Source organism: Cupressus sempervirens, chromosome 5 (assembly GCF_028749045.1).
Source record: "Cupressus sempervirens isolate cs-2001-9-10 chromosome 5, ASM2874904v1, whole genome shotgun sequence".
Taxonomy (NCBI): Eukaryota; Viridiplantae; Streptophyta; class Pinopsida; order Cupressales; family Cupressaceae; genus Cupressus; species Cupressus sempervirens.
In genome coordinates, this window is record NC_143122.1 from 760864906 (window position 1) to 760891625 (window position 26720).

At 33.9% G+C, this 26720-nt stretch overlaps 2 pseudogenes; both read right to left on the reverse strand.

The window, feature by feature from the left end:
* Positions 1-453: 453 nt before the first annotated feature.
* Positions 454-7814, reverse strand: LOC149558132 (G-type lectin S-receptor-like serine/threonine-protein kinase At2g19130 pseudogene; annotated as a pseudogene).
* Positions 7815-24669: 16855 nt separating this feature from the next.
* On the reverse strand, positions 24670-26720 carry LOC149558133 (G-type lectin S-receptor-like serine/threonine-protein kinase At2g19130 pseudogene; annotated as a pseudogene).

Consider the following 26720-nt stretch of genomic DNA (forward strand, 5'->3'; position numbering starts at 1 on the left):
TATTAATATTATTAATTAATTTAGAAAATTAATTAAATCACTAGGAAAAACCAGCTGACCAATAGGAAAATTCAAAAATTTTAATAAAATTCAAAAATTTTAATAAAATTCAAAATTTGAAACATGAACTAGTACGAAACATAGGATATATTATTGTTTTCAAAGTTTGACAGCACAAATTAATTGTCATAATTAATATGAAAACAATAGTCTCTACCTTTTAAAATGCAAGGACTAACAAGCCACAAACTCCCACTTAAAAAGGACAAGACCACTAATTTTAAAATGCATCGTGATGTTTATGCAAGATCTTATTTAATAACGCACTTTGAAAAACTAACTTATTAGAATAAGATATCCATAATAAATGTCTGGACCACTGACTCTCTTTTAAAGAAAGGTAAGACCGCTGGCTTTAACAAAGGTCCCAACATTTTAAAATACATTCCCGATTTAGGTCATTCTAAAATTGGTATAGTTGTCACTGCTATCACTATGGGTCTCGGTTCGATCAACTTGGTTTTCCTGAACTGCACAACTCAGCGTCTGCGGAGTCCCAAGTTCCATCTTCCCTTCCAACATCCGCACCACTTGTTCCATACTTGGCCTCTTCTCCCCCTCTCTTTCTATGCATAGCAATCCTACAACGCCCGCTCTTCTCAACTCTGCTACATCTGCCTCCGTTGTAATAGCTTCATCTACGATATTAATTGTGTTTCCCTGGAAAATTTGAGCTGCAGCCCACGCAGGAAAGTAATACTGACTTGAATCTTGCACGTTCAAATCTATACTTCTTCGCCCAGAAATGATTTCCAAGAGCACAATACCGAAACTATAAACATCAACTTTAGGCGTGATGGGAACCTCAGAGATCCACTCTGGAGCCAAATACCCTATCGTTCCTCTCGTTGTGGTTAGTGCTTTGCTGAAATCTCTGCCCACAAGCTTCGACAAACCAAAATCAGCTAACTTGGGCGAAAAATTACAATCCAGAAGAAATTCTCTGGCTTTACATCGCCATGAATGATGCGATCTCTGCACTCCTCGTGGAGATAAACTAGACCTCGTGCAGTGCCTAAAGCGATCTGGAACCGGGTCCTCCAGTCCAGTACCTTCCGTTTACTTTTGGAATTGCCAGGCAGCAGTGAACAGCACTGGGTCTTGCAGTCAAGCAACTTGGGTTTACTGTTGGAATCACTAGCGAACAATAGGGAATTTAGAGAGCCATTGGGCATGTAATCATAAACAAGCAACCTTTTGGAAGCTTCGGCACAAAACCCTCTAAGCCTGATCAGATTCCCATGTGGTATGTTGCCAAGAGAACTGATTTCAGCTCGGAACTGCTTATCATGTTGTCTTGAACCTTCCAGTCTCTTTATTGCCACAAGTGTGCCGTCTGTTAGAGATCCCTTGAACAGTGATCCGAATCCTCCGCTGCCCAATTTAGACCCGAAATTCCTTGTTGCAATCTTCAACTCCTTGTAACTATACATTCTAAGAGAAGAGACCAAGGAATCCTCAGACCTCTTCATTGGTGGTAGTATCCGGTACTTTTGCCACAGTAAAATTGAGAAGATAATCAAAGCAAGGGCTACGGCGAGAGCACTCACAATAACTAGGGTTTTAGGTTTGGAGGAGGGCAGCGGTTTATGATTATATGGAAGTGCAGAGGCAGCTACTCGAATGAAAATAGTAGATCTGGTGTCTGATAAATGGGTTTGCATATTTAGCAAATCTCCCGACCAGATCTGGCAGGAGACTGAAGGAGAATTGAAAGAAAAGGCAGTGCACGAGAAGTTGAGGAGGCAGGCTTTCTTGCAATCTTCCTTTGTGAGTGCAACTACAGGTTATGACAAAGTTGTGTCATCAGGCAACGTCGCACCAGAGTCGATAAATTGGTCAGTGCTGTAGTTAAGTGGGCTCTGTCGAACACAGCCACTTGACCACCAGTTTTGAGAGTCCCAAGCGCGCTTATCTGCGCGGTAGAAACCATCCACACAGCTGGAGAAGCCACGATTGTTGGAGTTGCATCTTCCATAAGCACCGCAGAGACCATAGACGTTGCACTGATCTCTCGGGCGACTCCCCACCATGGTCGGTACAGAGCCGTCATGCAAAGAAATGGGTTTGTTAAAAATAATGTTTATTATAGTAGCTGGGCATTTAATACACAGTCCAGAACTTTCTACTTGCATCTTGGAGCTTCTCTCTTTGTGCAAAATGTGAATTTAACATTATGTAGAAATTTCTAGAGTGCTTCCTTTCTTGAAGCTTCTCAAGAACCCTCTAGAAATATGTATGAGCTCTATAAATAGAGCATTCCTCTCAGTTGTAATAACATGAAGAAACTTTATAGCTCTTTGATATATTTGAGTCTTGTTTTTTGCTGCTCTGTTTTTAAGCTCTGTTTTTATGCTCTATTTTCAGTTCTTTGTGTTGCTGTTTTAATTCATCATGGTATCAGAGCATTTCAGTTCTTTGGGCTGTGAATATATGATGCTTTTGGAATGAATATATGTGTTTTTCTTGTGTGAATCTTTACATTTGCAGGCTGTAACTAAGGAGTGAACAGCAGTTTGGTTTGGGACAAAAAAACTACATCAAAGGAAGGATATTGCAGCAAAAGAAAAGGTTTTTTCTTCAACAAATTGGTGAGATTTTTTTAGTTTCAAGCTTGGGTGTTCAAGTTTTTAAATATCTTTCATTCTCATCCAAAAAAAAAGGAGAGAATTTAACAATGGAATCACTTGGTGTGACTTTTCCTACAGTTAAATTAAATGAAAAAAATTATTATGATTGGGTATCTCATGTTGAAATCACTCTAACCCTTCAAAATTGTTATGATATTGTGACTGGTAGTGAACAAAGGCCTACAAATCCAGGAAATGATCAAGATAATTGGGATAAAAGGGACAAGAGGGCAGCAGCACTAATCAAGCTTACACTTTCAGAAGAAGTTTTTTCATAAATTCGTAATGAGAGAAGTGGAGTCAAAGTTTGGGAGATTTTGAAAGATTTATATCAAAATTCAGGTGATGTATGGATCTTATCTCTCACAACTGAATTACACAATTTGAAATTATCAAGCTCACAAGAGATAGTCCCACATTTAAGTAAGTTAAAGGAAAAGAAAAATGAGCTTGCTTCTCTTGAAAAAGATATAGATGATAAAAATTTTGTGCAAATTATATTACAAAGTCTTCCAGGATCTTATCAATCATTTATAAGGGGTTTAGATACTGCAGATAAATTAAAAAGTATTAAATTAGAAGAATTGTGTGCTAAGTTGGTTCAAGAAGAGAAAAGACATATTAAAGAAAAAGAATCATTTGATGGTGAATCTCAAGCATTTGTAATGAAAAGAAAATAATATTATAAGAAGTCATAAGAAAATGAATCTAAAGAAAGAAATTGGAAGAATGAAAATAAGAGTATTTCATATATAGATCATAATAGAAGTAAATGGAAATGTCATTATTGTGGTAAAATGGGTCATAAGGAAAATGAATGTTTCAAAAAAAAAAGAGATGTAGAAAAGAAAGTAAATAATTATCCAAAATTAGGAGATTCTAAAAGAAATGCATTTTGTGTTGCACTTAAAAAAAAAATACTTTCAAAGAAGATTGGGTTATTGATTTTGGTGCTACACAACACATGTCTCATAATGAGAATCAATTTGAATCAATAAGTGAAAATAATATAGAGAAAATATATTTGGGGGATAATAGTGCTTTAGAAGTTAAAGGGACTAGTAATGTCAAAGTTGATAATGGTTTGTTCAAAAATGTAAAATTAGTCCCTGAATTAAAAACAAATCTGCTTTTAGTATCTCAAATTGCAAGTCAAGGACATAAAATAGAATTCTACAATGATAAGTGCTTAATCAAGGATGTCAATGATAATTATAGAGTCATTGCAATTGGTAAAATGGAGAATGGATTATATAAATTTCAAGAATTTACTTCTAAATGTGGAGATAAACATATGTGTGCTATTGCCCAATATGATGATATGAGCAGGTTATGGCATGAGCATTTGGGGCACATGAATTTTCAAAGTCTCAAGCTTATGGAGAAATTACAAATGGTGCATGGGCTGCCAAACATATCATTAAGCCCTAAGGTGTGTGAAGGATGTGGAATGGGAAAATAACATGTGGAAAGTTTCCCTCAAGGTAAATCATGGAGAGCAAAAACTCCTCTACATTTAGTCCATAGTGATGTAATGGGTCCTTTCAAAACATCATCAATTGGAGGATCAAGGTATGCCCTCACTTTTATAGATGATTATAGTAGAAGAATTTGGGTGTATTTTTTATAAAAGAAAGATGAAGTGTTTCAAAAGTTTAAAGAGTTTAAAGCTTTGACTGAAAAACAAAGTGGAAAGTACTTAAAGATACTAAGAACTGATAGAGGGACTGAATACATGATTAAAGCTCTTTTAGATTTTTGTAAAGAACATGGCATTAAAAAGGAATCAACTGTCTCTTATTCACCCCAATAAAATGGTGTTGCTGAAAGGAAAAGTAGAACTATAATAGAAATGGCTAGGTGTATGCTTCATTCTAGAAATCTAGAAGCTAAATTTTGGGCTGAAGCAGTTCATACTACCATATATATCTTGAATAGAACACCTACTAAGGAAGTTTTGAACATAACACCAGAAGAGGCATGGAGTGGAAGAAAGCCTACAGTATCTCATTTTAGAATTTTTGGTTGTAAAGCATATGCTCACATTCCTAATGAAAGGAGGAGCAAACTTGAAAGGAAAAGCGAGAAGTGCATAATGGTTGGATATAGTGAAGAATCGAAAGGATATAGGTTATACAATCTTACAACTAATGAAATCTATATTAAAAGAAATGTACGGTTTGATGAAGATGTTAAGAATGATAATTCTCCAACATTATCTTTCTTTCCAATTTTGATTGATGAAGAAAATTCTACTTCTACCAATAGTCAAAGTCAAGGTGTGCAAACCACTACATGGGATGAGACTCAAGTTGAAGAATCAAGTGAAAGTGATAATGAAAATCCAAAAAAATTTAGAAGCATCAAAGAAATTTATCAAGAAGGTCATAGATATATATTTGCTAACTATGCTCTTATGACTAAGGTGATGCAAGTTGACACTCCAAACACATATGAAGAAGCAAAAGGAAAAGAAGAATGGGAAGCAGCTATGCAAGAAGAATACAATTCTTTGATAAAGAATGGAACATGGGAACTAACAACACTTCCAGAAGGCAAAAATGTGGTTGGTTGCAAGTGGACCTATAGAACCAAATTCACATCAGATGGAGCTATTGAAAAATACAAAGCAAGGTTAGTGGCTAAAGGTTTCTCACAAGAAGAAGGTATAGACTCTACTGAAACCTTTGCTCCAATAGCTAAGATGACTTCCATTCGTACAATAGTTTCTTTAGCTACAAAGTTTGGTTGGAAAATTTTTCAAATGGATATAAAAAGTGCATTTTTGCATGGTGACTTAAAAGAAGAAATTTATATGCAACAACCACCAGGATTTATTAAGTATGGAGAAGAGAATTTGGTGTGTAGATTAAGAAAATCACTCTATGGTCTCAAACAAGCACCAAGGGAACGGTACTCAAAAATTAATAAGTACTTCCTAGAAGTTGGATTTAAAAGAAGTAATGCTGATCCAGATGTGTATGTAAAATATTGTGATAATAAGGTTGTTATCATTGTATTGTATGTGGATGACTTGATTATTACAGGAGATCACACACATGATATTGAGATAACTAAAAATCAACTCAAACAAGCTTTCGAAATAACTGATTTAGGACTAATGCACTATTTTTTGGGTATGCAAGTATGGCAAGAAGAAGGAAGAATCATGCTCTCTCAAACTAAATATGCTCTTGATGTACTTAAAAAATTCAATATGAGTGATTGTAAACCATGTAATACACCATGTGAAATAGGAGTAAAGTTAGGTGCTAACTCTACTCAAAAGAAAGTGGATGGAAAATTATATAGGCAGCTTGTTGGAAATCTTTTGTATCTTACTATAACTAGACCAGATATTGCATATGCAGTTGGTATTGTATCGAGATACATGGCAGATCCACACATTGAACATTGGAAAGCGGCTAAAAGAATATTAAGATATATTAAGGGTACTTACTAACTTGGCATTGAATACAAATATGGAGGAGAACCTACTTTAGTTGGATATACGGATTCTGATTATGCAGGTGACATTGATGATAGAAAGTCAACTTCAGGATATATCTTCCATCTTGGATCGGGACCGATTTCGTGGAGTAGCAAGAAGCAATCAACAGTGTCACTCTCATCTATAGAAGCTGAATATATTGGTTTATCAAAGGCATCTCAAGAAGCATTATGGCTTAGGAGGTTACTTGAAGAATTGCATCATCCACAAGACTCTCCAACAACAATATTTTGTGATAATCAAAGTACTATCAAGCTAGCAAAAAATCCAGTATATCATGCAAGGTCCAAGCATATAGAAGTGCATCATCATTTTGTTCAAGATCTAATTGAAAGACAAGAGGTGGAGCTTCAATTTTGTGGAGCAGAAGGTCAACTTGCTGATATATTTACAAAAGCATTGTCTATTGTAAAATTTACGAAATTTAGAGATCTATTGCAGCTCAAAGATGTTTCTACTCTCTCCAAATAAACATTATGGGGGGGTGTTAAAAATAATGTTTATTATAGTAGCTGGGCATTTAATGCACAGTCCAGAACTTTCTACTTGCTTCTTGGAGCTTCTCTCTTTGTGCAAAATGTGAATTTAAAATTATGTAAAAATCTCTAGAGTGCTTCCTTTCTTGAAGCTTCTCAAGAACCCTCTAGAAATATGTATGAGCTCTATAAATAGAGCATTCCTCTCAGCTGTAATAACATGTAGAAACTTTATAGCTCTTTGATATATTTGAGTCTTGTTTTTTGCTGCTCTATTTTTAAGCTCTGTTTTTATGCTCTGTTTTCAGTTCTTTGTCCTGCTGTTTTAATTCATCAGGGTTGTATTACTCCTGATTTGATCTATAGAAAACATGGGATCTGATCAACCACTTCGTACCAGAAGTACAAACCAGAGATAGTGCTTTCAAAGGTGAGATTGTACAGCTCCCCGTTTACCAGTTCTGGAATTGCACTGAAAATTTTACCGTCCCATGGTCCACTCTCCCAATATTGGACAGAATTGTTCCATGTCAGCACGAATTGTTTTTCATTAGATGGATCCAAATGAAGGGAGAAGAGGCCGGAAGAGGGATCCATTGAGTTTTTCCAACCGACTAGCTTTTGCTGTCCACCGAACCTCATCTCCGGCAACAAGATATCTACTGCATAGTCGAAACTCTGCCAAACAGTCTCAAATTTGTTGTCATCGCTCAGCATTATAACATTACCAGAGTCCAATAGCACTGCCTATGAGACCTTATTTGATATGTTGGTCGACCAAAGAGACGTGCCATCTACATTAAAGAGTCCAAGGCTACCTTCTTTTGAGAGCTTCAAGACCCCAGGCTTGCTCTTAGCAGGATTCTTCCTATTGGCCACCCAGACGATGATCTGCTCTCGTCTTTTGGCAAACCAGATGCCGATATACCAGTTATCACTTCCATTTGGACTGAAAAATCCCAATTTAAACTTGCCATTCTTTGAAATTATGGTTTGATTTCCAACAAGCGAGGCGCCCAACGAAAGAGAATGTCCCCTACCAGTACCACTAGATGAGGCATCACAGTTGCACATTATAATCAATACAGCGACAGCAAAAGTGAACATCAAATATGCTGGAATGCTTTTCTTCCCCATTACCAGGTTTCCTATGCTGCAAATCCAGCCCTCTTTGTCTCAATATATCTTTCGCTCTTGAAGTCCCGGGTCAAAGTCTTGTCCATTACGAGTCTGCCGGGTAAAAGTGTCAACACTAGAAATTGGTTTACAATTATAACATGGCCTATATCTTTCGCTCTTGAAGTCTCGGGTCAAAGTCTTGTCCATATTCAGTGGCTTACACTAGTACATTTGATCCTATTTTTAGATAAAAAAATTTGACCATCTATTAAAATATTTTAGATTGGTCGGAATATGGAAAGCAAAAATATGGTCCACCAACACGAGCTTAACATGTGAAAAGGGCAATTTCTACCTCTTTCATTGTTTTCTTTCACGCGCGCGGGAGCTGTAAGGGTTTGTCCATATTTAGTGGCTTACACTAGTACATTTGATCCTATTTTTAGATTAAAAAATTTGACCATCTATTAAAATATTTTAGATTGGTCGGAATATGGAAAGCAAAAATATGGTCCACCAACACGAGCTTAACATGTGAAAAGGGCAATTTCTACCTCTTTCATTGTTTTCTTTCACGCGCGCGGGAGCTGTAAGGGTTTTTCCAGCGATCAATTGAAATTTAGGTCATGGTTTTTACTCTGGCAATTTGAAGTTCCCAGAGCTTTGAGGTGGGTGTGTTTTTTACTCTACTAGGCATGGTGAGGATGTATGAAAGAGGATTTTATGTTTCACTTATCGCAAGAATTGAATCAATGATCCATCATTAGCTTAAGTCGTTACTTGCAATATTATAAATAATAATAATAAATATAACAACATGGAGCAGGTCTTTAATATTTTCGATGCTCGTCTGATTCTATGACTATTTTATCTAATCTGGATTCATGTAACAAATAAAACCTATACGTTCTCAAGAATTGAGATCTCCATTTTATCTCAATGGTTTTTAATATTCGTAGGTAGTTAATCTTACGGCGAGTTTATATGTTACATTGAGATAGGACTTGAACATGTTACGTAATCAGTAGTCTTATTGGTTTCAATAAGGGATGGGAGCTTCACCAAGTCCAAAGTTGTGTTGGGGGATGGGAGCTTCACAACTTCAATATTCATTCCATCATAGAAATATTCAACTGTTTTGGATTTTATTGTAGGATATGCGGTTTGGTACATCAGTTGTAGGATTTAAAACATTTATCAGTTTTAATATGTGGGTTGGTACTTCAAACTGGATATTAAAACTTTTATCCTACAATAACTGACTGGGGCCATATGGGGAATGCTTAAATATCAGTTTTAATAAATGTTTTAATATGCGAGTTGGTATAACATCAGTTTTAATATCCTTCAAAGTAAAAGCATTTAAACTTTCTTGGATTTTAGTATAGGATAACCTCAATAATTTAGGATAAACATTTTAATAAATGGGGTCAGAGACCAGAAACTATTGAATATAACCTGACATTAACATATTTGAAAATGGATCCAAATTTGTCAGTCAATAGCACTCTGGGCACCATTAACCTTCCAAAACAAGAGAAGCAAGTGGGAGGTCAAATATCCTTTGTTGAGGATAATGGTTTGGATCATCATGTGAGGATATGAAATTGGATTTGCAATAGTTTAGTCAAAAATGGGCTTTGATAAGAGCCAAGATACCACATACTAAGGTAAGGGCTCATAAAATAGTGTAAAATGTACAAGGTTAGAATTTATGATGGTACACAAAGCAACCACTAAAAATTTAAATGACTCATTATTGTTATAAGATAAATAATAAATAGAATAAGTGCATGTGTATGTAGAAAACCTTATTCAATTACAACCTAGTCCAATTCATTGGGAAATGTATACATAGATAACAAAGAAAGATTGAATGCATGTACCTTTGGAGACAATTGGAAATAAAACTTATTGAGATTGGGGGTGGCAGATATTTAAAGCATTTGAGGCAAACTGTCATGTTTATTCTGGATATGTAGGACTAAGAGATGTAAGTACTTGTTTACTTCTATTCATAGTTTACTAGAAGATTACCTCTATACATGATTTTTTCAATGTTCACATGAAATATTTTCCTTGCTTGAGCTTAGTCAATTTTACTTGACTTAAAAGAATGTTCCAATGACATTTATCTAACATGTCCAAGTTTAAGAGAACATTATGACATACAGAGCACAGTGAACATTGTAGCTATGCAAACAATTGTAATTTTTTATTGTTTATTTAACCAATGTCAAGGAATATCTATATGATCACAAGTGAGAGGTAGGAAATCATCTTTCATGATGATGGATTTCAATTTTGATTAGGGATTCTCTATCTTTTTATTGATGTTTGCTTCTAATTGAAAATGGTTTGAGACAGCTTCCCAGTGGGTAATCACAATCACAATGTGATAAGCTTAATTCATTATCATGATGACCATTACAATGAAAGTGGCCACTAAGAAACTACTAGTATCATGATTGGACTTAGTTATTATTATTATTGACAGCATTAGAATGATCTGAAATTGATACCTAGATAAGAACTCTAGACTAACAGCTACCCCTTTGACTACTATTCAGCATCTTGTGTAATTGTAGACAATTGTAGATTACATATTCTTGTAGGATGTCTCTCACTCTTAACGTTGTTGTACCTGAAGTATTGTTGGGAAACATACACTATTTCCCACTATTGCAACTCTGTTCTCACCATTTTCTTTTTCCTATACTAGAGATTGCTAGCATGAAAGGATGTGGCCAACAAGTTGTGCTCAAAGCTAGTATTATGTTTTTGAATCCTTGCACTTTTTATTTTAATCTAGTACTTACCATGTCAACATCTTTTTTTTTTTTCTAATATTTCCAACTCTTGTTGCTTTTGGAACATTTTTTTTTATTTGGCTCTGAAGAAAACCTCATTCCTGATTTGGTAATGGTGCATAGGTGATCTTTCACTTGACTGTACAAGCTCTTATATTCATTCCTACATTAGCTAGAGTTGCCAACAAGAATCCCTGCCACATTGAAATGAGTCAATAATTGTTGTATGTTGCCAAACAGGTGATTTTGCATTAAGTTTATATGATCTCTACACATGGGGCAATTGAACCAGAACTTTCTACCATCCTGTATGAACACAACATGAAAAGACATGACAAATTCACAATCTTGTAACTTCAAAATAAACACAAAAAATGACATAATTCTTGTAGTATCGATAAAAGGGTTTTACAAAAATTTGAAAAATCTTGAATTCTTTTTTGACAGGATTCATTCACCTTTGATGGATAAATGTGTCCTTTTAGTATGTCACTCTCTGATTACCTTGACCTTAAGAAAAATGCAGCAACCTTGAAAAAATAATGTCAACTTGGAAGCAAAAATGTTGTTTTACTCACTTGCATTTGTGAAATGAGGCAAAAGAGGTTAAACTTCCCTACTTTAAAGCATAATTGGGATAATTTAGAGTTTTTTTTTAAAATATGCTTTAAAAAATGTTGTTCTTTCAACTTTTTGACAGGGCGGTCTATGGTTCTGCTTGGGTTTGGTCAGGTTTGGAGTGGACACAGGGAAAATCTAGACAACCTGATCAAACCCAGACTGTCCGGCCTCGAATTGGACCCAAAAATGATATTGGGGGCTTTTTCCAAAACTTAGAACATAGATATGTATGGTCATATAATAAATGTGGTGAATTTCTTGTATTATAAATTTTTAAAATCCTCTCTATTTTACATTTTCCCCTTTTTTAAATTATTGTCCCCTAAGAAATGCTTTAGACCCCCTACAATTGGAGTGCACAACACAAACACTATTGACCATATTCATGAGTAGTTGATAAATTTAAAGCATGTTTAATGGGATTGCCTTAGAAGAATTAAATCTCTAAAGCATCTTGCTAAGTAAAATCTCATCCATGACTTTAGAAATGGCATGGTTTTCTACCCTGGTGGTTTCCCTTATACAATCTAATATACACTCTCTTGAGTTTGCAAGTTTTTGGATGATATGATGCAAAGCTTTTTTCTAGCAGAAACATTGAAGTACTTGTATCTTCTTTGCTCACCATCCACTGTCATATCCCTTGACCATTGGGTGTTTAACACTGAAGCTCATCCAGTCAAAATTATTCCTTGCTATGTAGATGTATAGGAGAGGGAAGATTCAAACCAGGTATCTGATGGCAACCATATGACTACAAAGATATTTGGGAGAAACAAAGGTTGGCCATAGAAGCCATTTTGCTTATTTTCATCTAGAAGGATATTATTGCCCTGAGTTGTTCAACAATAATATCTATAACATTATTCCAAAGCCAAGTTGATTTGCAACCTATACATTTGGCTTTGGTAAGTTAAATGGCCATATTTGGCTTCTTTTGTTATTATAGAAAGTACTACATCTATTATTAAGAAATATGCTGAAAAGTGGAAGGATTTTGTGACAAAACGTAAGAGTTTTTTTCATCAATTATTAGACTTTAGTTATGGAAGTAATGCATAACTCTGGCATAAGAAGACAGAGTTAAGTGATGAAAATATCCCTCTCTTTGATGAAATATAAATGGCTCCTAAATCAAATATAAATGGCTCCTAAATCTTACATCAGTGAAGTAGTATTTGAATCCTACTCCTTGGGTCCAAGCAATTTATATGCTTCCCCAACTAAGAAACCCGAAGCTTCTACTTATTCTGAATGAGCTAGAAAAAAAAAAAGAACTTGGCAATAAGCCAAAACTAACCTAGTCCTATCATCCTCCGCACTCATTAGATTGAGAAAGAAAGTAAACTAAGCTGTTTATGGGATCTGAACTAAAAAATGATGCCAAAGTCAATTCAATACAATTATCCCTAGAGCCTATTAAAGCATGCTGAAAATTAAATTGAGTAGTCTTCTAAAAAATAACACTTCTTTGCTTTCAATTTACTTCTAAGTATAAACCAATCAAATCCAGCTTATTCCCTTCATTTTTAAGAGGAGCATCTTCTTCTTCCATACAAGAAGACATTTCATACATGTTAGTGGAACTTCAATCAGAGCATAAAAATCACAAATTTTAACATTACTCCACTTTTAACATTACTTCTTATTGAATGAAAGGAAACCTAGCAGCTTTAAGCTCTGTGTCCCCTATTCTGCTCTTTCTGTCAACTCCAAAATCATTAATGATGAATTCAGATCTCTAGTAGCAAAAAGAGAACAAGGAAAAAAATTTCTCAATTGACATCTTGTTTATCAACAAAGGTTGCTTTAATCTTTTTATAGATAAATGGAGTAGACTCAAAAATAGTTTCAACTTGACATCTTGAAATATAGAAGCTTAAACTTGGTGCATAAAAGAAAGCCACCAAAATTTCTAGCCTATGTTCAGTCATCTTATTTTTTTCATCTTAATCAGGTTGAATATAAATTCGATTGAAAGGGGGATATTTAGATCCTTCTCATAGTGTCCCCTCAATTTTGGTCCATGAACACACACTAGACACATGTGCACATTCACACCCACACCCACATCGTGATCCCCCTGCACACCCTAAATGCATGCACATGTACACACTGCACCCACACTTGCACACATGCAAATTGTGCATGTCCACATAAGTGGGACACACTTTGTTTCTTTCATTAATGTTGAGAGTGCAATAACTTGAAAGTTTTTATTCTTCCATTAGAATGAATAGTAAAACAATATTTCAGAAGCAAACCCATGAGCAATAGCATATAGGTTGAAATGAGGACATATTCTAATGGGTAGAGTTTGACACTGGATCTTGTTATGCTGCAATACACACACATATCAAACAATTTCAATCAATAAATTTTATATAAAAATAACAATGTTTTTTCCTATCCTTAGTGTTGAGACTTGAATGTGCAATAACTTTAAAAAAGTTGTTCTTCCATGAGAATGAATGAATAAATTATAAAACAACATGTTAGAAAAAATGAGAGCAATAACCTATAAGTTGAAAATAAGGAGCATATGCTAGTAAGTGGAGCTTAACACTCAGATTTAGATTTAGTTCAAACATCCCTATTGTAGATGGCAAATAGTTCTTTGTGTTGCTTGGACACCTGGAAGACTGACATGGGTTATGAATTATATTGCAGTGCTAAGTTATACTATGGTTATGAGCTATTTTAACAACCCACTAAGTCTAGAATGAGTGAATATTGAAAACCATATAGAGGATGTTTAGTCCTTTAGATATTTATTGTTTTGAATGGTGAATTTCTATAATGCATGATTTTTATTATTATTATTTTAGTATTTTTTTTAATTATTGTTCATATAGTGTCTTAAAATATCTTATTATAAAGTTGTTTTGTGCATTAGTTTAAAGTTGGGATATTGTCAAGGCAAGTCCTACTCTATTTTTAGGAACTTTAATTGTCGTATGGATGAATGTTAGTTTAAAGTTGGGATATTGTCAAGGCAAGTCCTACTCTATTTTCAGGAACTTTAATTGTTGTATGGATGAATGTAAAACTGTCAAATTTTTTTTTTTTGCCTCAATTGCAACTTGATGTGTTATTGTGTGTACTTGGAATCCAACTTGAGGGGGGCTTTACTGAGCTGAAAAGTCAATTTTTCTGAGTAGCAGATCAGTGTAGGCAAGAGGCAACAGAGGAAAGAGGATAATCGATGTCCTCTCATCAGTCACCAATGATCATTTTCTATTCTTTTTGCTATGGTATGTGAATGTTGGAAAAGTGGTTGTATTAAAGAGCAGATCACTATAAAGGTCCTCTAGTTCTAATGATTCTCTAACTCTTGTACTTTGTTGGAAGATTATCGTTCAATGAATGAGTTCATTGGCAATGGTGATCATGTGTAACAATAACTAGACAAAAAGATCTAGACAATAGTATGCAACATGATATGATTTTCTTTTCAGTGTTCCTGGTTGTGTGAATAAGTGGACATGCCTCATTGCGAGGGGCGAAGGGGAGGGGTACTAGTTACCAATGTTCCATTCCTATTTGGTGCCAAAATGACTAAATTCAATGGCAGCTTCCTATGGCAGTGACAGTTGTCTATACCGTTTGAGATTGAGTGACAGCGGTAGATAACAATGACTACAATTAAGAACATTGTGCTTTTAGAGAATGTTTTTTTCACATTTTGTCATATGTATGTTGACTTTTATATAAATTCCCTACTGTACAAGCATAATGGAAAACAAAAGCACCAAAGTAGTTAGTTCAAGGATTTGAAAGGGTTGGTGAGAGCATAGTTTGCAAACTTTATGAGTACTCTCAATTTTTTTTGTTGGGCGAGTGCTCACAAGTTTCTCTCATTTTTGTAAATGTAAAAAAATGTACTTAAAAATGTTGATGCAAGTAAAATGTCAGTTAGAATGCATTTTTTACATGTTGGTAGTGCTATAAAGCTATGCATTTTTTCTATTGAGATGTCAAAATTTCCACCTTCATTGGTCAAAATTTCCACCAACATCTAAATTTTTTTCTACCTTTGTTGGTCAAAATTTCCACCTTCATTGGTCAAAATTTCCACCAACACCTAAATTTTTTCCTACCTTTGTTGGTCAAAATTTCCACCAACGTCTAATTTTTTTCTACCTTTGTTGGTCGAAATTTCAACCAATGCCTAAATTTTTTTCTACCTTTGTTGGTCGAAATTTTGACCTTCATTGGTCAAAATTTTGACCAATTCCTGAATGAACTAAGACAATGGCTTCAAAAGATTTTTGACCAATTGATTGGTCAAAATTTTGACCAGAAGAATAGCGACCAATGGGTTGGTCAAATTTGGTCAAAAATTGGGTCAAAAATTTGACCAATAAAGGTCGAAAAATGAACCCAAATGTACTAGTGTTACAATTAATGTGAAGACTATCCCATAAATTAATTATCAAAATCTTTTAGAAATTTTCCCATAATCTAGAAAGGATGGGTCTTTCCATAAAGCCTTGTTAGGTACCCATTTACAATCACTTATCAATATTATCATTCATATTATTTCTCCTATATCACAATCACTTTTGGATTTTCATGACTTACCCATAACCAATGCAATTTTGTAGTTTCAAATTGACCAAAAACTTCATCATGCAAGTGGTTTCAAGATCACCACAAACTTCACACTAAGGTGGTTTTGGCTGAACACAAATCTCGCCCACAAATATTTTCAAAATCATCATAAATATTGCACTCAAGTGGTTTTGGATTACCACAAGCCAAGCACATAGTGCTCATAGACCAATGAAATGGGGAAACTATCATTACTTTGGGCTTTTCTCCTTCCACATCTACCACAAACTAATTATTGAGTCCATATAAAAATAAATCCATCTACCAAGATACATGGGTACCTAGTCATTGTACTTGCCATTTGTATAGGAATCCTTTTCAAATACATTGTTCATCAATATGTCAAACAAAAAAAAAACCTTTGGGGTGTCAAGCACAACCGATAATGAACTCCATAAATTCACATAGCCCATCAACTAAAATTCATTAAATCAATCTTCACAACTTTGTTGGGGGATATCAATCTAATAGTTTCTATGACCATATCTTGACAAAATCATAGTCTTCACAATTAGACAAACACATTCTCACTGCTAATTCCAACACTTTATTACAAATTAGCACACACAAACCTCATTGCACCATGATAACCAACTCACCACAAATCCAAACTATTTTCACTTGATGCAATTAAAACTAACCTCCATAACTAATCTATAACATCATAATAAACCAAACACACATACTTTAAACACAAAGACATAATAAACACTTTCCATGATGAATGTCTTCCATGCTATGTGTATATATTCTTTGGCACTCCTGCTGGCACAAAGATGTTCCACATGCTTCTAATCTATGAATGATAGCTTCACACAATTCTAACTCAAACACCCTTCAACTTTGACTTCCTTATTTTCACAAATTCTCTCATTTGTATAGCAGACCTTCAATCTCTCATTTTATTCTTTTCACCCAACTCAAAATGCACATTTCTAAGCCCACATTGCTTAGATTTCTTGACAACTCATGGTGAATGAAGAACACAATAGTAATAAAATACATTATATGATGTAATGTTGCATAAATTATTGTTATTCACTTAACACTTTTCAGATATTTCAGCTCACTTAACAAATTAGCATTCACCAATCTTCATTCCATCTTTGTAATGGCAAGCCTTATCAGAACATTTGTCTTCTTCATGAGATAATAGCAATCCTCCACACTTCTCAATCACAATCTTTTGGCCATAGCTCTTCATACTCTTAGATCATTGACCATTATCTTTGATACCAAGTAAAAAATAGAGGCAATTCTCTAATACCAAGTTGAAAATCATAACACAACACAACAGAGAAACCAAAAGAGTTGAGAAACCCAAAATGGGTTCTGCCTATCATAGGCCCAATCCATTATATTTATAATGAAATACATATTAAATGCTAGTCTTACTATTGTAGAGAGTTAGCTATACAATTAATGCTAGACAATGAGGCTGGTGTGTTAGAGGGTGCTTGGATAGTTGTAGTCTAGTACACATGGGAAATAATCTATGTGCCGACAGTTGTATGGTAGGTGTAATTAATTTATCATTCTAACAAGTATGGATTAAACATCACACATTAAGACTCGATTCTTAGGCTAAGAGTGTCAAATAGTCAAAATTAACTTTTTAAAAATGTTTTATAATAATGTATATATTATTCGCATAATTGTTGTTAGATACATCTTATTTGAAATAATTTATGTTTCATAACAAAATAATAGCTTTGGCTAGACAAATTCTAAGTCTTTGTAGTTCCTTGGACTCTATCTCCTTTCATCATATCCCTCACGAATGGAATAGAGTGGCAGATTGTTTGGCAAAATGAGCTTTAGAGAATGTGGTTAGGGGGGATATTAGTTGTAGGGATGATTTACCTTCTAAGTATTGTGAGATCATTGAGCAGTTGTTATTAGAAGACAGGAGTTTGTAGTGTTGTTGTGGACCTTTGGCCTTTGCTCTATAATTTGGATTTGATTGAATAAATTTTTACCCCTCTTTTTTCAAACAATTAAAACACTATAAACTCTATATGAAAATATTTTTGACTTTGAGCTCTATAAAATGGTGTTTATATTTTACTGAAAAAATATCATATAAAATAGTAAGAGTTATTGAAACGCCAATTTTCTGAAATAATTTTATTTCTTTAGTAATTAGATACAAACTAGTATAAAACATACATTTAATAGACATTTCCAATTGGAAAAGTGTGAGACCATATATAACTTAGTTAGAATGAATCTATCTAGATCATATGTTTGAGAAAAAATGATTTTTGGATAGAAATACTCAAATTTAGTTGTTCTGATAAGTTAGCCTGAAAGGTGACACAGCTTTGTACTTTTACCCCTCTACTCCTAAATGTAACATTTTACATAATAATATCCTTAAAATAAAAACAAATTACAGTCATGCAAATTAAACAACATATATAGAATAAAAATATAAAACGTTGAAGAATAATTTTATAGTAAGTTTATACAACTGCAAACTTATAGTCACTTTATACAACTATATTTATAAATAAATAAATCAATCAATACTAGCCTTATCAAAAATAGAAAAATTACAAAAATATTGTTCTTGTTGCACTGTGATTGCCACTAGTTTATATATATATATATATATATATATATATATATATATATATATATATATATATATATATATATATATATATATATATATATATATATATATATATATATATATATATATATATATATATATATATATATTACATCGAGCCTAATCATTCTCGAGGTGCATATTTTCATAAATCCCAACTATGATTAGTTTGTTATTGTTGTGATTTCTATTGTTTGAGAAATCAAAAATAATTTTTTTATGTTTTATTTAAAATAATTGTATTCATTTTTTTTTTACACTCGTATCCATATTTTTTCAAACTATTTTATTTTTCCTACTAAGATGAGCTCGCCCAAAGATGTTGGATGCCATACATCTAATCATGTTCTAGGTTTTGATAGTTGATATCAATTACTATTAAAATCCCCTTAGGTCTAAGCCATAATCCAAGACATTGACAAATAAGAATACATCACCATTTAGGAATGGACATGGCTATCCTTTCAATAAATTGCACCATTGACTAAATTTTTTTAAAAATGAAAACACAACGAATTTTTTTGAAATTTCTAGTACTTCATCTTCATGATCTATATATTTTGTGATTGAAAACAACAAAAAATTTGAAAAAATTTAGCTATGTTTTCGTGAATCTGAAAAAGAATCATGTTTGCCTTTTTTTCTGTCTTTGGTGCATTTTGTCTGGAGATTAGCCAACACTTTTAGGAATGATTACAGCTTCACCACTATCCTTATTTATTCATTTATTAAAATATATCAAATAATTTTATTTCTTAAACAAGTGGCACAAAGCATCAAAGTTCCTAACAAAAGTGTAGTGAATTTAAAGTCAAGATTAAGAGAAATTAATCGATCCATGTTTCCTAACTAAATTAATGAAAGTTTTGGTATTTCAATTGTTAGAATAAATCAATTTATATTTAAATTAAAAATTGAACTCATTTGAAGCAAAATATGACAAATATAATTAAAGTGTATTAGAATTTGAAATAATGGAGTTAAACTCTTAAGAAACAAATTTAAAAGTTTTGAATTCAAGTATGCTAGGAAAACTTTAGCTTTATAAATAATGGATGATGAAAAACATTTAACTCTTATTTTAAAAGTCAAATGTTAACAATAAAACATAAAAAAATAAAAATATAACTATAATTTTAAATTAGATATTAACAATGTACCGAAAGATTAACATCATAAGTATTGAGTAATTTAAAATTTAGATTATTTTTAAATTCAATTGATATAATAGTTAAAATTGTATCATCATATGATTCTTTTAATTATTTAAAAAAGTATGTTCAAAGATGATTAATTATTATAATTTGATTATTTTAATTAAAAATTTAAAGTATATATTAGAGATTTTTAAACAGATTTTTTTTTTTTTAAATATAAATTATTATTTTAAACTATCATGTAAAATTTTTTCATGTTACTCTTAAGTTTTTGACCTAAGAATATTACTTTTTTATTAATTATGAATAATTCTAATCTTATGAAAAAATAAAAAGAAATGTTATTAAGGAAAAACTTTAGATTAAAATAATTTTCTTCACTCTAATTTATATTCTTAAATAGGATCTCCATTTTATTTTAAAAAAATAAATAATAAAATTTTAAAAGTATGACTTCAGACAAAAAGTTGAATCTATTTAATTATCCAATAGGCTTTTTCATTAGGACCACGAGCCCCAGAATTGTCTCACACAACCAAAAAGTTGAGAATACCAGCAATTGGAATCATTGTCATATCTAGTGTCTGTCAAATTTGTTAAGTAGGTGAGTAATCTGGTTGTAAAGTGGCTTCAATGAAACAAGAAGGGAAGAATGCCTAGAATCTATAATGAGTATGATAGTTGGGAGTAGTATGTAGCAAATTCTACCAATCACTCTGATTTATGCAAGAGTTGCCATTTCTTTATCATATCTAGATGAGCTATAATTGTTAGTTTAATATAACAAAATAAAATGGTTTAAACCAAATTGTGACAATGTTTGGTATAATAATGGGTCTGTACTTTAGCCTCCTAAAAATTAATCATTAGACTAAAAAAGGGTTCTTTAAAATGAATTTAATAATGTGCATAATTCTATTAAGAGTTTTGCTTTTGGTTCTTGTAGCAACTCTCAATGGACAGAGCCTTAATGTTATATTCAAATTTATGTGTTGCCCAGCGTTTAGAATTACATTAGATTCAACTAATTTACATGTCTTGCATAGATTTAAGTTGCCCACTGCATGGACAATGAATAGAACAAAAACCAACTCATCAATTATGAAATATGCATAACTTGTTTTTTGGTCATAAAAATAATTACAAACAACCATAAATGTCCGAAGATGTCAAAAATATTGATTAGTTGCAACAAATAGAGATGCCAAACGTGTTGTAAAAATAAAGATGCCAAAGATGTATTGATCCTTGTGATTACTATCATTTGTGCAATAGCATACACACCCAAATTCAATGAAACACAACAAAATATACACTAAAACTTGACACACAACCTTTGCAATAAACATGAGGGACATCAACACCGAAATTAGTTCTAGTTGGATTGTGGATATGTGCCATATTGCAAGCTACTATGGTCTAAAAGAAATGTCAATACATTATGTACCTCAAATAGAATTGGATAATTCTAGGATATGAGATAACCCAAGTCTACAATGAGTTTTTCATCCATTTGTGACCACTTGAAATTATAGGTGGGATGAATTCAAGAAGGGATTCACCAAACTCAATCATTCTGAAAAACCCATCGAACACTAAGTTTTAATTTGCCTAAGTCATGAAGCATACACAAGAATTCACACAACACATAGAACATTAAGTATACATGTGAATACATATATGAAGCATACCCAAAAAAGGATGTCATTTTTGTATTTTGCTTTTCTGGACCAACTTTGAGAAAATCTGGCAAGAGGGTATGGAATCTCTAGAGTACACATACCCAAATCGATAAGATATATCTAAACCAATTCCTTTCATGCCCTATTTGCAAAATTACCTCCCCTACAACCAAGGATCCTTCCCTTGACTAAAAATTTTCTAGAAGTGAAAAATGGATATAGACCAAACGGTCAAGCTTTATAATTTGATAATTCCTCACAATAAAATTTGAGTGCCCATTTATATTTCTAATCAGGTACCTAATCTAAATTAAATACAAATTAAATTCCAATAATCCATGATTTAATATGTAACAAACTAAGGGAAATGCTAATAAAAATGGTCAACCAAATTCATCTCAACACATCATAGAAACAATTAATTTTTTAAAAAGAACTAGTGAAAATGCCAATAAAAATGGCTGGCAAAATTCAATTCTTGTCCACGTTCTCACAAACCAAACAAAGTCACAAAGGTTCAAATTCCTATTTGAAAAACAATACTAATTCTTTATGATTTATTTGTCCTGCTTATGAATAGATTTCTCTATATTCTTCATCCAAAACCATTAAAACGTGGGCATTTTTTCATCAAAAGAATTTTTATTCCAAACATATAATAAAGATTATAGAGCAACAATGTCCAATAATTGATAACATTCAAACAATCTAGCACTAAAATCCAAAAGAAGCTCCCGACAACAATAATTCCCTTAAAGAAAATAAATCAAATCTCAGTCTCCTACTAACAAACTCCTGCTTGAGGGTTGAATAACAAATCTACAAATCCAAATACAAAAAGGAGAGATTTTGGTGGCCAATTAAGCAAAACGGTGGAAGCAAGAGAATAATTGGGGCTAGTTGAAGAAGAAGGAAACCCATAGATGTCAAATTTATAGTAAACTTTGGCTCTCGATTTGTGGCAGTTAGAGAGGCAATACACTCTAGGTAATTTTGGGTAAGCCAGCATTTATACAATTATAGAATCATAGCCTCTTGCCTGGCTTACTGTCTTCTTAGGCTACTCAGTCATTGGAAAGTAGAATCAGGGCATGCCCTTGCTAACAATGGAGGCAACGGAATTCCAATAGCCCTATGCAATAAGGTGCATGAGGAATCGCCAGTGGGCTTTTGCCCAAGTGAAAACCTATCGACAATCATACCCCTAAAAGATTTTTGTTAAAGTTTAAGGTTTATTCTTTTCTCTTTCTCCCTAACTCGAGTCAATGCTCTTAGAAATTTCCCAAAGTTTGTAAGTTGTGTTGGATGTGAACTTTTGCATATGCCATGGCTAACAATTTAGCATTCATTGATTTTTTATTTGCAAGGCTATTTTCAATTTACCTAACTAATTGGCTCAAAGGGCTTACTAGCCATAGTGCCAAACTGGGGGCTTAGGCATATGGTATTATGTCCCATCAAAGTATAAATTTCTAAACATGTATGCAAAATGTGGATGCAAATATAAGAATGAAAAATAATTTGACAAAATGACTCAGAAAACTATAGATTCATGTTTCCCCCAATTTCAAACTATAAACACAATGGTCTTGTTGACAAGGCATCATAAAATTTAAAGAAAATGAAATCGATATCTGCAAAATTGTATTTAATAGTCTTTAGCAGTTAAACCTTCCCGTCTATGCCAAATGGGAGCTTGGAGCAAGGTATAGACATCCATCAAAGCATGAAGGAAGGGGGTTACTATTGTTGAAAATGACTTTGCAAATGTATGTATAAGGTTGATGCCTTATTGGAAGGGGGTTATTGTTGTTGAAAATGCCTTTGCAAGTGTGTATGTATAAGGTTGATGCAAGGATAAGGCATGCCATATGTTTGATAAATTGTCTTGAAGATATATCATCTCAGGAAGTATTGATTGTAGTGTATAAAGAAAATAGGTCCACTTAAAAAATATTTAGATGCACTATGATAACATCTTCATCAAGAACTTAATAGAACATAATCACTCTACTGTTGTCAATCCACTCAATAGGTGGCAGCACTATTTGAGAGTGTTGTTTAAAACAATGATTTGCACAACAACTATGGCCTAAGTGTTTCATCAGTCTTATAAAAAATAAAACTCTCTATATCATTCCATAGAAACTTTGAATCCTTTTCATTTTAGAAGGCCATATCTAGATTTGTAATTGCAATTACTAGGCATTAACTTATATGATGACATGTTATTATGCAAAACCAGCCATAGGAACATTTTGTAACATAAACATTTACATGGCAAGGATCAATGTGAGCACTCGGAAGGTTGTACACCCATTTAAGAAAGTGAATACTTAAGATGTAAAGAGTTAATTGAATATCTTAATGTGTGAGCAATTTTAGACAATCACTATTATGCTTGTCTTTTTTGTGCTCTACAACCTTTACAACATCGTGCCTATCTATGAAAAAATGGGACCTTTGAAAGAGGGTATTATCATCCATGAACTCTCCACAAATGCCCAACTCAAGTATACCTTGTCCCCTACACGGATAAGAGCCAATGGGTGGGCTATTGTTGCACTAGCAAGCAATGAAACACCTCAATCATTTTGTGATATATGACTTGGGTATGAGGCTAATTGGAGAATTTGACTGTCTGAGCAGAACCCTAGATTGGTCCTACCAATTTGTGGGAAATATAAGTGTGGGCAAGGAGGGCACAACGAACAATAATTATGACAAATGTAGGAGATAGTAACAACAATGCAATTGTGGTCAGTACACATAGATTATAGAGAAGAATTATTGAAGATGTGTCCTACAACATCAATTTTTGAAATTTCCAAATGGCTAGCTGGTATCGGCTACACCCTTGCACATGTTCTTGGTGCAAGTGCTAGTATTTTAATCTTCTTTAAAATAAATGGAGCCATAGAAATCGTTGATATGTCTAGTCCATTTGCAAGGATCTTTTATTAATATGTTTAGTGCCACAATACATAAGTTAATAAAATGACTATTCAGAGTGTATATTAAATTAATAGTCCAATGTTTCCTCCAAACAATCACTTTATTTTGCCAACAAATTATTTTTTCACATGTGAGCTAATAATTAATGGTCACAAATATTGATATTATTATATGTATGTACATATTGTACAAATGACATTGACAGCCCAAAAATCTGTATTTTTTCTTATAGGAAATTGATTTTACACTATTAAAATTTGTATAATCTAATCAAATGGAAGAAAAATAAGAATTATATAATCATAGAAAAATAAATATAAATATTAGAGACTTCATTTAATCTTTTAAATTATGTGATATGAACAAATTGAATTGAATGGATACAATAATATCTTGCTTTTTCACAGAAATTAAAAACTAAATTAAAAATAATGTAATATTAATTAAGATTCAAACACCGTAGCTCCCATAGAAGAAAATCATGTATGGCCACATACTATTAAAAATAAACCCAACCCTTGTCCAGCTTCTACATTTTAAAATGCAATCCCCTTACATTATTCTACAACATAGTCAATTACTATCGCTATCAATGTCAGTTCGCTCCTCTTGATTTTCCTTGTCAACAGAAGTCAACATTTGTGGGGTTTGAGGTTCCATCTTCCCTTCCAACAGTCGCACCACTTGTTCCATGCTTGGCCTCTTCTCCTCCTCCCTTTCTATGCATAGCAACCCTACAACGCTCGCTCTTCTCAACTCTTCTACATCTGCCTCTGTTGCAATAGATTTGTCTACGATATCAATAATCTTCCCCTGACAAATTTGAGTTGCAGCCCACGCAGGAAAGTAGTACTCACTTGAATCTTGCACGTTCAAATCCAGACTCCATCGGCCAGAAATAATTTCTAAGAGAGTGATACCAAAACTGTAAACATCAACTTTTGGAGTGATGGGAACACCGGAGATCCACTCTGGAGCTAAATACCCTATCGTTCCTCTCGTTGTGGTCAGTACTTTGCTGAAATCTCTGCCCACAAGCTTTGACAACCCAAAATCTGCTAACTTGGGTAATAAATTAGCATCCAGAAGAATGTTCTCAGGCTTTATATCGCCATGAATGATGCGGTTTCTGCACTCCGCATGGAGATAAACTAAACCTCGTGCGGTGCCTAAGGCGATTTGGAACCGAGTCGTCCAGTCCAGTACCTTTCGTTTACTTTTGGAATTGCTAGGGAATAATAGGGAATTTAGAGAACCATTTGGCATGTAATCATAAACCAGTAACCGTTTGGACCCTTGTGCACAAAAACCTCGAAGCCTAATCAAATTCCCATGTTGTATGCTACCAAGCGAACTGATTTCCGCTCTGAATTGCTTATCTTGTTGCTTTGATCCTTCCAATTTCTTGACGGCCACAAGCGCGCCGTCTGTTAGAGATCCTTTATACACGGAACCGAACCCACCGCTTCCCAATTTAGACCTAAAATTCTTTGTTGCAGCTTTCAACTCTTTGTAACTAAACATTCTGAGAGGAGTGTCCATGGAATCCTCGACAGATACCTCCATTGGCGGTCGATACCTTCGCCACATTAAAATTGAAAAGACAGTACTCAAAGCAAGAGCGAGAAAGAGAGCACTCACAATAATTATGATTTTCAGTTTGGAGGACGGTGGTTTACGAAACTTCGGAAGCGTAGAGCCAGCTACACGAATGAAGACATGAGTAGGTCCACTGTCTGATGGAGAGCTTTGCATGTTTAGCAAATCCACGGACCACATTTGGCAGGGTCCACAAGGAGAAGCGAAAACAAAGGCAGTGCACGAGCAGTTGCGGAGGCAGACTTTCTGGCAATCTTCCTTAGTTGGTGTAACTGCAGGGTATGACCAAGCTGAATCCTCAGGCAACGTCGCACCAGAGTCGATAAATTGGTCAGTGCTGCAGTTAAGTGGGGTCTGCCGAACACAGCCACTTGACCACCAGTCCTGTGAGTCCCAAGTGCGCTTGTCTGCCGGGGTGAAGCCATCCACGCAGCTGCAGAAGCCACGGTTGTTGGAGTTGCATCTTCCGTAGGCGCCACAAAGACCATACACGTCACACTGATCTCTCGGGCGACTCCCAATCATGGTTGCTCTAGTGTCATCAAACAAAGAGAATGGTTGTATTGCTCCTGACTTTATCTGGATAAAACATGTGACCACGTCCAGCACTGTGTAACTTAAATACAAACCAGAGCTAGTATTCTCAAGGCTCAGATCGTACAACTCTCCGTTTATCAGTTCAGGAACCCCACTGAACATTTCTCCGTCCCAAGTTCTGCTCTTCCAATACTGCACAGAATTGTTCCATGTCAGCACGAATTGTGGAGCTCCAGATGCATCCAAGTGAATGGAGAAAAGCCCGGGAGCGGGATCCATTGAGTTTTTCCAACCGATTAGCTTTTGTTGTCCTCCGAACCGCATTCCAGGCA